A 10070-nucleotide genomic window follows, 5' to 3' on the forward strand; every position below is an offset into this window, starting at 1 on the left:
CAACTCTGGACATCTCATATAAGCGGAATCCCACAGTACTTGTTTCTTTGTGACTGGCTTATTCACTCAGCATCATGTCCTAGGGATGGCTCACTTTTGCTCCAAGCCAGGTTTGCCTTGTCTCCCCACTCTGCCTCCCGCCTTCGTGAGTGCTGAGTCCTCTGCCCAAACTGCAGCAACTCTGATGTCACCCTACTCACCCTCCAAATAGCTAAAAGCCTGCTTCTCTGGAACGTAGTTAGTGACTCTCTCCTCTGCCACACTCTGCACTTTCTCCTCCTGTTTCAAATGACCACTAGCCCACATTTGACTGAACATCCCTCAGGGGTCATGTTTGTGTGCCCAGGACAGGACAGGGCATGGAGCAGGTGCTGGGGGACCATTAAAGCATTATACAGTAACTGAATGAACCAAGGGACAAATGAATGGGAGGATAAATGGACACACTTGACCCATCTTCTGCTTGTGCAGAAAAGAATAAGAAATGGTTCTTTCAGCTGTTTCATTTGGACTCCATTTGTGAGAAATGAAGATCATTTTGGACTTTCGTCCCATATTTGGACTCAGAGATGCATCCTGGTGTCCAGGAGGGAGGGCAGCGGCATGGGAGAGTAAGCAGCAGGCCAGAGTCAGTAGGTCCTAATGCTCACGCTTCTCCTGGCCTGGCCTCAGTCCCACATAGAAAGTCTGGAAACGTCAATAACTTTTATCAGGTCAGGGATGGGCAGCATTCCCACGTTACAGATGGTAAAACTGAGGTCAAGACAGCAGAGCAGAACCAGTTCCCTTCTCCCTTCCCAGGATTCCTTCCATACCCAGCTGCTTCCCTGATTCAGCCTCCTGTGGTTTTCAGAAGGTTTGAACTCCAGGTAGAGGTTTGGCTTCCACAGAAGGAGTCAAGATGGGGTGGGGGTGGGGTGAGCAGAGGAGGCAACAGTACTGAGTTTAGGCGGCCTTCCTTCAGCAACCCCAGTGTGAAAGGCCTGAAGGAGCCCTTCATCAGTCTTTCTTCCCCAGAAGAATGGCTACTCAGAGGCTCCTGGCTTTCTCTAAAAGAGCCTGGGCCTGTAATTAGCACGGAGGGCCCTCTTTCTACTTCTTACGATGGCTCCTTTCAGCCTCCCTGGCACTGACATGCCGCCTCCTGCCATGGCTCCTGTAGGCCCTCGGACCCCCATCCCAAGGACCCACCTTCAACCAACTGCCCCCACCCCACCCCACTCTTAGACTCTGCTCAGTGCTGAATCTTTCTGGCAGGGAATCTATGAGTTCACCAGACCCTCCCAAGGGCTGGTGGTGGTGGTGGTGAGGGCGGGGAGTGGGGTGGTGGTGGTGGTGCTGGGATTATTATCTCTTCGACAGAAGAAGAAACAGAGGCACAGAGAGATCAGGTGGGTGAGTGAAGGGATGGGTTTGCACCTTAGGCCCCCGGATTCCAGGCCAGTGTGATCATCACTGCTCCGCACAGGGACTTCAGTACCCAACCCTCTCCTGCAGCCTCCCCTCCCTCTGAGCATAATCATCTCAGGCTCACATCTCACTCCATCCAAGTCCACAGTGCCAGAGGATCATGGAGTGACAGAATCACAGACTCAGACTGGCAAAGTGGAGCAGAGCAGCCAGCTTCTCTCCATGGCACAGAAGGGAAAACTGAGACCCAGAGCTAGTAGATGGTAAAGGCAAAATTAAAACCTTAGTCTCTACCACTGACTGTGGTAGTTAGGCCAGGGCCTGGCTGTCTTGAAACTCTCCCCTCTGAGGGGTAGTTCTGATCCAGTCCCCCGCTTCTAGCACCACCAGTTGCATACCTTCCCCTCCTTGACTTCTGTTCCAGGCTCCAGCACAGAGCACTTTCCAGAGAGTCTTGGATCGTCGCTGAAGCTCTCTGGCTTCAGCCTAGCAGGAGCTGGGCTGCACCAATGAACCCTGGGCTGGCCCCGGCTGCCTTCCATGTGCCTGGTCACCACACTGCTGCACTGGCTCCAAGGACCAAAACCCCTGTTTGGGGCCCTGCAGAATTGGGGTCCAGAGACCAGAAGAGAAGAGAAGAGAAGAGAAGAGAAGAGAAGAGAAGAGAGGAGAAGAGATACACAGAGATCTATAGAGAGAAAGGCAGATACAGAGTTAGGAGAGACAGAAAGACAGGAGAGCCCTGGCCAGGTGGCTTGGTTGATTGGAGTGTCATCCTGTGCACCAAAGGTTGCAGGTTCAATTCTTGGTCAGGATACATACCTAGGTTTTGGGTATGATCCCCAATTGGGGCACCTACTGGAGGCAACTGGTTGATGTTTCTAACTGTAAGTTTCTCTCTTAAGTGGATGTTTCTCTCCCTCCCTTTCCTTCTCTCAAAAGTCAATGAACATAGCCTCAGGTGAGGATTAAAAAAAAAAAAGAGAGAGAGAGAGAGAGGGAACAGGCAGACTGGGTCAGAGAGAGGGTGGAAGAGAGAGACAATAATAGGGATGGAAAGAGAAACCGGTGGACTGGGACAGATAGGCAAATAGGACAGAGAGAGAGAGAGAAAGAAGCCAAATAGGAGATACTGACAGACAAGCCCAGGAGTTGGCGCCTGTGGGCACCAGTGAGCAGAAGCTCTGCTGTCTTCTCAGCAAACAGAATGCTGGGAGGTATATCTCAGGCCTGCCACCAACCAACTCTGGGGGCCTTTGCCCAGCCCCACAGAATGGGCTCGCAGCCACAGAATGGAGCAGCATTCAAGCTCTGGGAAGGGAGGCTATGGTGGTGGTGGAGATCTCTGGCAAAGAATCTCCTAACTCAGTTACTGTTCCTGGGATATCATGTGGTCTCTCTGGGCCTTGGTTTCCTCTGGATGTGATGAGTATCGTTAGAGCAGGGGCCTCTGAGGTCTCCTCTAGCCCTAAGGTCTGGTCTTAGCTCAGGCTCTGTCTTTGTAGCTAATTTACTGCTCTATCCTATTTAACTCACCACCTCCACCCTCATTGCCCAAGGTGGCTGCTTGAGACGCAGGCTTCATGACTGCATTTCAACTAGCTGGAAGGGGGAAAAGGGAAAACACCTCTCTTCGGAAGTTATTCTAAACACTTCTGTCTCCATCTCACTTGCCCTTACTTAGTCTCGAGGCTGCATCTGGCTTTGGGGGAGGCAAGGGGATGTACAATCCTAGGCTGTGGGCGGTAGCCATTTCACATAGCCCAGTGGTGCCTTCACAGCAGGCCTCAACACAGTCTCATGATTTTTCCTTTGCTTACTACATAGACAGATAATATTATATTTTATTTTATTTTTACAGGTTTTATTTATTTTTGAAGGGAGGAAGAAAGAGAGGGAGAGAAACAGAATTGTTCAAGAGAAACATCTATCGGTTATCTCACATGCCCAAACCCGGGGACCTGGCTGGAAACCTAGGCATGTGCCCTGAGGGAATCTAACTGGACATCCTTTGGTTCTCAAGCCCGTGCTCAATTGAGCCACACCAGCCAGGGCCATAGATAAATCTTAAACATACATTTCAAACAAGTGAAATCCTTCATTTCCCCAAACATTCCTTCCCCAAGGGTGACCACTATGAATTGTTTGTTGTGTGTCTGCCACATTCATTTACTATATGTTTACCCCTCCACCACACGCACACACTCCCATAGATAGCTTACAGGAACATAAAGTGGGGATGCAATTTACATATTGTTCAGCAACTTGCATTCTTGGTCATTGTTTTTTTATTTTTATTTTTTTATTTTTGGTTTTTCAATTACACTTGTCCCCTTTTCCCCCAATTTCTCTCCCCCACCCAACCCACCCCCTCTCCCGCCATCATATCTTGGTCATTGTTACTTGGCACTATGTCTTAGAGGTTCTCCCACCCCATCCCACAAGGAAGTGGTACCTCCTTCTTTGAGGCAGCTGATAGTACCTTAAGATATTGACAAATCAAAGCTTACTGACAGATATTGAGCTTGTTAACAAATGGACTTGGGCATCTTCTCTGCATATATATGCAACTATTCCTAGAGGATAGATTCCTAAAAATGGATCAAATTTTAATTCTCTCTTTGAGTTGTGGGTTTAACCCTATCTGTGTGAAAACCCTTCTCCCTGGGAAAGACAGTCAGTCAGGTCAGAGCCGGCAGACCCCTTTCAGCTTGGCGTGGGCTGGTCGCTCTCCCCCATCTACTGCACAGGCACGGCCTTGGCACTGTCCTTGCTGCTGCGTCTGCTGTTCTGGAGTCTGCACCATCACTGAAGCCAATCTCACACTCTAAAGCTTGGGCTCCTTAGGCTGACCCACTCTTTCTCCTTTGAGGAGGAAGAAGATGCCTTCTCAGGTGTCCTTCTCCTGGAACTTTAGGGCCCGGTCTTTATCCCTTCCCATCGCTCCCGGCCTGCCCTAGCACCACGTTTCAGTACCTTACGAGCCCCTTTTCCTTCTCAGTCTTGTTTGCACCCTTGTAGGAAGGGGAGGGGAGAGCATGGTGGCTTAAGCCCACCCAAGCTCAGTGTTGGGGATCAGGGGACTCTCCCTGCAGCCTTGGGGGAGTGTAGTTGGGAACACTGCTGCCACAGAATCTCAGCCTTCTTCTGGGGAAACACTGGGTTATGAGGAGTTGAGAAAGCTCTTTGAGTGGGCCTTTTGGCTATCCCTCTGGAGTGGATCATACTTAAAATCTGAGCCCCAAAGCCCCATGAAAGTGTGACAAATTGCCCCCTCCCCCTGATCAAGGCTCTCTCAGCCCAGCCGGGCAGCACCAGGGTTGGGGTGGGGGGCATTGGGTTAAAAGCTTAGCTGGTGGTGCCCCTCTGGCTTGGTGCAATTCCCCAGGCCGTGCCCCTCCCCCATCCCCCCCCCCCCCAGTGATGGATGGTGACACATGAGGGTAAGTAGGGGGTTCCTGAGCCCATCCAGGGCCACAGCTGGGGAACTCAGCCATCAAAGCCCTGTGCTGGCTTCTCCGCAGAGGTGACTGACAGCCAGAGAGATCAAGTTTCAGGCAAATGGTTTGGGGGACAGAGAGGCTCCTCCAGAGACAAGCTGTCCTGTGTGTTATGCGGGGCCCCAGCCCTGCTGTGAGCCTGAGCTGGAGAGGTGGGGGTGGGGTGGGCTTTTCTGATTCTGGAATTACAGGTGGGAGGAGGAGGGGCACTGGCAGAGCTGGTGGGAAGGAGGGAGCTGCCTTTCTGGGAGAAAGAGATAAAACACTTTTGAAAGCAGGTGCTGGGGACACTGCCCAGGGCCAAGTGCTGAGGCTGCAAGGCCAGCCAACCCCCCTGGGACCCCAACCAGAGTGGGTGCTGGCACTCAGAGGAGGAGGCTCCAGTTCTCGGGGAGTACACTGTCTGCCTGGAGGGACAGGACTGCCCAGAGTGATCAATAAGGAGAGGAAGAGGTACAGAAGGGAGAGGTCCAGAGAGCGCCTGGTGGAGGTGGGCCAGGTAGGACTGGAACAGGTGCGGGAGCAGGGAGGGGGCAGGAATGTCAAGACTGAGCAATTCTGAAGGATAAGGCTGGAGACCTGGTGACAGCTGCACTTGGGGGACACTGGGAAACTAGTGTGAGCTCCAAAAGGCTGGGAGATGTCAGAAGAATCATGTTGGATAGGGTCTGCTGAGGGGCAAGAGATTGGAAAGCCCTGTCCTAAGGGAACAAGGAGAGAGCACTCAGGCGATGTACCCAGCAGCCAGTGTTTTCAGTGAGGAAGGAGGGCAGCACAAAGCTGACATGACAAAACCAGGATATGGGGGTGCCACCAGAGGGAGAGCAGCTGGGAAGTGGGGCTCCAGGGCTGTTATAGCTGGAGAATTGTCATGGCCTTTGGGCTAGTGCTGCTCTGAAGGCAGGAAACCTTCTGTAGCATCCTGATGGTACCAGTCTCTTCCTAATTGCATCCCCCCCACCCCACTGGTGGGGCTCAGTACCCTGTGAAAGTAGGAAAGCTACTTTTGTCCTGAGCTCCCCACTTTCCTTCCTCTGAGTCAGTTCTAGCCTAACCCTCTGGAAGGCGAGGAACTCGCTGCTCCCCCCACCCTCCTCCTCACCAGTGTCCACACTCATACCAGAGCAGTCTGGCCTAAGTCTCTTACGCCCTGATGACGCAGGAGGGTTCCAGGAAGGTCATGTCACATGATGCGTCTGAGGCTCCCTCTAGACCAGGAAGGTAGGAAGTAGAGAGCCCGCTGGCTACAGTCTCCTCCCAGGAATTTAGCAGCCAACAAACAACACTGCCTTCCAGGCACTGAATGGGATCAGGCTGGGTCTGTGGCCAGGGTTAGGCACCCATGTGTGCCTGGGGAAGTTCCAAACACGTGTGACTGCACTGGGTAGATGAGGGCAAACCTGAGCTCTCTGGCCTGCATGGCGTGGAACCCACCTTGGCCCCTTATCTGTGGACTCACAGGGGGGCAAAGCTGCACACACAGGCACATGGGCTATCCTCCCATTCCTGGACCAAAGCCCCTTGGGGATTCTCTGCTGTGTGGCATGGGACTGAGGCTTTGCTAAGGTTGGGTGGTGTAGAACTTCTGAGAAGTACAGCTGGACTCAAGCCAAGGGCTGGGATGGGAGGGTCTCGGGGTTCCCGTGCCTGCTCTTCATGGTTTTGACCATCTTGTCCCAGCCCATGCTTGGTTTGCCAGACTTTGAGGGTCCTTGGAATGTGGCTGAGGTTCTGAGGTGTTTTAAATGTTCTGGTGTGTTTGCGAACTTCCAGGGGTCCATGGGGAGTGATACTGAGGTTCTGGGGTTCCTGTGATGTAAAATTCTGGAGAAATTGCTGAGATTCTGGAGCCACTCTGGAGGACTTGGAGGTTCTTGGGGGTGTTTCTAAGTTCTGGGGCTGCTGCTGTCCTTCCGCATTCATCCTGGCCCATTCCCTTTAAGCTTAGAACTTTGCTCTTTGAGAATTCTAACCACAGGCCAAGGAAGGCACATGTGGGCCTCTGTTTCTGGATGTAAAAATTCCTCAGATGTAATCAATGTGAACAAAAGCATGAAGAGGAAGGAAGCCCCGTCCCAAGGCCTGCAGAGCCTGGCAGCTCTGGACTAGGCCCCGATGGCAGAGGGCCTTTGTCTGCTTAGAGGCTGGAAGATTTTTGGGGTGCCCTCTCACAGTGAGCAGGGTTCAGCTACCCCAACCTGTGCCCAGCTGGGAGCTCTGCTTGGCCTGGGCTGATCCTTGCATATAGTGTCAACTTCATCTGAATGGGCCACAGTGGGCAGCCCTGACTGTTGCCCTGCTCTCTCCCGTTCTCAGCTCTGCACCTCGTTCCAGCTACCATTGCTGACCTTATCTTCTCTTAGAGCCTTGCTCTGGTTCTGTCCTCCAGGAAACCTTCAAGACTGCCCAGGCCATCTCTTCAGTCCTCGTACCCCTTTCTCTTATCTTAGCTTCTGCAGTCTGTCTCCGAGGTATCTCCTCTCTCTGGCCACTCGTCTCCTGATGGCAGGTACTGGTCTCCTGCTCTTTCAGGTTTGAGTTGCCCTGTAAAGTCATCTCCGGAGGACAGGCCCTGGATTCTGCTGCCAGGCCTTTAGAGAAATTCTTTAGGATTACTTCATTACTGTCTTTCTCTTCTCATTCCTTTTCCTTTGCAGTTTGCAGTCCTAACACCTCCGAGCTAATTCTCCCATTTTGCAGATGCAAATTCCAAGTTATTCTAGCTTCAAGCTGAGAAAGTATCTTGGGTTCAAGAAGTGGGGACACCCTCCCAGCTTGAGCCATGTGCCCACCCAGTATCCATGGATCTTTGACATAACCTGCCTCTCTGCTCCCAGCAGATTGGATGGGGAAGCTGCAGGCCAGGAGGAGGAATGCCTGGGCAGTCACAGCTGCTCTCTTTGACCTCTCACTACAACCAGTGACTAGGGTGCTGGCTTCACATTCTTGGGTTATAAAGTCATTGCGGGTAGGGAGCAGGTGCCTTGAGGGAGAGGAGAGCCCACAATCAAAGAGTCTCTAGACTAGATGACCCACCCCTCCTGGGACAGAGGCAGGCTGAAGCCCAGAATGGTGAAGGGAACTCACTCAGGGTCCCAAGGCCAGCCCAGAGCTGAAACCCAGGTAGGGCATTTCTCACAAATAGAAACCCTGCTCTCATCTCCCGGATGTACTCCTTCCTGTTCCCAGCCCAGACCTGAGGTGAGGAAATTGGAGAATGGATGAAGCTCACCATTTCCTCACCTCAGGGCCTCCCTGAAGGTGGCCTCTACTTGACCCCGCTGAAGAGGGAGAGGATATCCTGGGCACTGGGCTATCCCTGGGGCTAATGGAGGAGGGGCAGTACCACTGGAAGTCCCTTTAGGATCAGAGCAGGGTTTGGTTTAGGGAGCAGTGCTGTGGGGAAGTCTATGCCTGGGCTTGGCTGGAGCCGCTGAGGCTGTTGGGTAACCTTCAGGCAGACTGAATGCCCTTATTGCATACCTTCTTCCCTTCCTTCAGGTCTCTGCTCAAATATCTCCTTAGCAAGGCCTTTCCTGACTGTCCTGCCTAAAACAGCCAATTCCTGTCTGTCTGTCTGTCTCTTTCCTCTTACTCCACTTTATTTTCCTTCAGCACTGATACATTTTGTCTCCCTACACCCCCACTGCAGGTCAGGTCCCCTGAGGTACAGGACCTGATCTGTCTTGCTTGCTGCTGTGCTCTCAGCATGTAGAACCTCGCATGGCACACAGTCAGCATACAATCGACATTTATTGAATGAAAGAGAGAACAAAAGGAAGAAAAGAAGAAAAGAGAAAGGAAGGAAGGAAGGAAGGAAGGAAGGAAGGAGGAAGGAAGGAAGGAAAGAAAGAAAGAAAGAAAGGAAGGAAGGAAGGAAGGAAGGAAGGAAGGAAGGAAAGAAGAAAGAAAGAAAGAAAGAAAGAAAGAAAGAAAGAAAGAAAGAAAGAAAGAAAGAAAGAAAGAAAGGGAGGAAGAAAGAGAGAGAGAGAGAGAAACTAGGCTGTGAGGCAGATTCAGGCTCCCTCCAGGGAAGGAAGCCATTTATGACTGGTAGAGATGTCCCACCATGAACTTCTCTGCCTGGCTGGGGAAACGAGCTCCCCATCACAGACTGGACTTTCACTATGGGAGGTATCATGAGGAGAATTTAAAATCAAATGGGAGTGGGGGTAGTAAAGGGTAAAGGGGGCCAAATATATGGTGATGGAAGAAAATTTGACTTTGGGTGATGGGCACACAATGCAGTATACAGATCATGTATGATAGAAAGGTACACTTGAAACTTGTATGGTCTTATTAACAAATATTACTCCAATACATTTAATAAAAATAAATAAATGAAATGAAATAAGGGAAATATTCATAATAGGGATGAATATAATACCACATATGAATGGAATTATCTCAGGTATTTAAAGGTACTCCATATCTCAAAGCAGAAATAAAATAAGATACTGCCAAAATCAGGGGGAAAAAATCAAATAGAAGTTGGTTGCTCCCTCGGCTGTGGGTCCAAGCCCATGAGCAGTGAAGGGGATGTCAGGCTCTGGAAAGCCCAGCTGGAGAAACCAGGGCGCAGGAGAAACCAGGGCGCAGCAGTAACCTTGAATGGGACAGGCCTGTGGAGGAGTGATAGTTGCCAGAAAGAGCGTGCTCTGCCAAACCCAGTTATAAAGTTCTTGTGACCCGGTTCTGTGCAGAGCTGTGCTCTCAGGAGCTCAGAGCAGGACGGGGAGACAGGATTCGCCGCAAATATTTGGGATCAGATGGGCACTGTGGGCTCCTGCAACACTCAGCTGAAGTTCAGGTTTGGCTCTGAGTCAGCGAGCGGATGCTGACATCCCTGTGGGCTGGGGAGGGTGGTCAGAGCCCTCTTCCTGGAAAACAGGCCATTTAAGAAGGAGGGGGAGGAACCAAGGCCAACAGAGCACTCAGGCCCTCAAGCAGGAAGGCCTCGTGGGTCTGTCTACTGAATTTGGATGGGGAGCCTCTAAGATTTTAAGCCCTATTGCCTCTGAGCCTTCACTCATGCTGTTCCTTCTAATGGGAACACACTTCCCTGCAACCCAGTCCTACCTTTAACCCTCCACCTTCTGCTCAGCTTACTTCCCTGTCCTCAGATCTTCACTCAAAGTTTACTTTCTTCAGAAACCTCAC

This window comes from Furipterus horrens, unplaced genomic scaffold, assembly GCF_987537825.1.
Source record: "Furipterus horrens unplaced genomic scaffold, mFurHor1.1.pri manual_scaffold_3, whole genome shotgun sequence".
NCBI classification, from domain to species: Eukaryota; Metazoa; Chordata; class Mammalia; order Chiroptera; family Furipteridae; genus Furipterus; species Furipterus horrens.